Raw genomic sequence first — 2,187 nt, 5'->3', positions numbered from 1 at the left:
GATTCAGAGTTCTAGTCTCAGTATGAGGAGATTCTAGAAACGCTCCCTTCGGGTGATGCTCACTCCCTTTCTGTGCACACGCCCCCTTCTCCTCTTAACTTTTAATTCCACTCTTCCCTGTTTTTCTATGCCTTTTCTTCCTCTTACTCCCCAGGTACCTTCTTGCTTCTACATTGTGACGATGGGGAGTATTCTCCCGTGTGGCACTCTTTCATTCTTAATTTCACAAGAATTGCCTTGATCCTGAAGATCCTTATCCTGTACTCCTCAGAAAGAATGTTTTCTTTCAGTTTCTTCGGGACTGGTCCCCTTCTGCCTTCAAGAGAAACATACAATATTAAGTGGGTTTGAGATAATCACTCCACCCCTGTCCACCAAGTGTCTTGTAGGAATGGTTTTCATTCATTTATTCATTCATTCACGTATTCAGTAAGTATTTATTGAGCAATACTGTATGCCAGGCTGGAGATGGACAATAAGTAGTAAATAAGTAAATCCAGAAGTAAATGGATTAAAAATAAGATGATAAAATACAATGATAAACTTTATGAAGGAAATCAATAGCTTGATGACATAAAGTAAAACTGGGGTGAGGGGTCCATTTCTTAGTCTTTATGAAAGGAAAAGCCATAAAAGTGGGGGTTTTTGACCTCAAAGGTGGGCCTTCCACTGTCTGATCTTGCTCTGTCTACTCATTTATTTCCCAGCACTGCCTTTGATGCACTCTTTCATTATTGATTGATTTATTTATTTATTTATATTGAATCATAATTGATCATATATATCTTTGGGATTCAATGTTGACATATGTTGATCAAATCAATATTACCTGCATATATATCATTACAAATCATACTTATTCTTTATGCCCCTTGTCCAATCTCTCCCTATCCCTCTCTCTCTCCCCCCACTCCCATCACTGACAACCCTATATTTCTTCTCTCCTGAAAGAGTAATGGTTACTCTCTTGATTTGTTGCCTAGGTGATATGTCCAATGCTGAGAGGTGTAATCAGGTCCCCCAGTATTATCATAGAGCAGATGCTTCTTCTGTCACTCTGGAATGGGCTTTGTGGAGAGAGACATCTCTTCTTCTCTTTATCTCTGCTGGTGACTCTCCTTGTGTCAATGCTCTCCAGTGGCTGGTGGACCACCTGCGTGGTGGTTGTGGTGTCTAGCCACTTTTGCAGCAGCTGTGGTTACTGTGGTGGCTGTGGTGGGCCACCCACATGGAGGTGATGTTTTTGGCACGTTCCTTGGTGCTGGTGCTGTGCCTGGCTGTGGCGGGGGGGTCCCCATGAATGCACTCTTTTAATCAGATGAGTTTCATTTTCCTAAGAAAGCCCCTCTTTACCTGTGTCTTTACCTGTTGCAGTCCTTGATCTCCCTTCCTTTCTTCTAGCCCATGCTGTCATTCAAGATCTTATTCCTCTGCTCATTCATTGACAAAGGCTTCCGCAATTGCTCCAGGTCCTTCTTAAGTCCATAGCACTTGAAAGTTTATCACACAATTTTAATTACACATTGTCTTAATTTATTTGACATTACCTCATCTAATTTATTTTTGTCTCTCTGACTAAATTGTTAGGTCTTGAAGGCAGGGACAATATCTCATATTTGCTGTTGTGCACAGACACTGCTGAACATAGAATAAGTGTTCACGCTGTTAACACTCAGTGGTTGAGGAGAGTACTGGGCTGTTGCAGGTTCACAGAAGAGCTGTTCTACAGCCAACAGGACCTTGTTGTACACCTCAAATTATGCCACGTAGGTGGTTGCCTGACTTCCTACACATTATACTGGCACTGTGTGGACTTATCAAGCCTGCAAAACCTTCATCCAAACTGCAGCACTTGCCAATAATTTCTCCTTCACTGGTTGTCTGGCTGGTTGTAGACCAAAATCCCCAAACCACAGTTTGTTTTATTTAATTATATTGCTAGTTCATCACTTTCCTCCCTCTCTCGGTTGTAGATAACCCAGATCTCTGGTGCATAATTTGCTTACATAAAAATGCACTTACTCCTCCTTGGGAAGTTGGGAGTGAAAAGAAGAGGATTGTCTACTATTTTGTTTTACTGCAGTAAGAAGTAACATTAACTAAAGTAGAAGCTTGCGCAGGCAAGACTGTATTTCCCCACAGGTTATAACATTTGGATAATATGGATACCATCGACCAACTCAGACG

The sequence above is a fragment of the Galeopterus variegatus genome, unplaced genomic scaffold, assembly GCF_000696425.1.
Source record: "Galeopterus variegatus unplaced genomic scaffold, G_variegatus-3.0.2 Scaffold12008, whole genome shotgun sequence".
In the NCBI taxonomy this organism is placed as follows: domain Eukaryota; kingdom Metazoa; phylum Chordata; class Mammalia; order Dermoptera; family Cynocephalidae; genus Galeopterus; species Galeopterus variegatus.
This window is presented reverse-complemented; position numbering follows the sequence as displayed.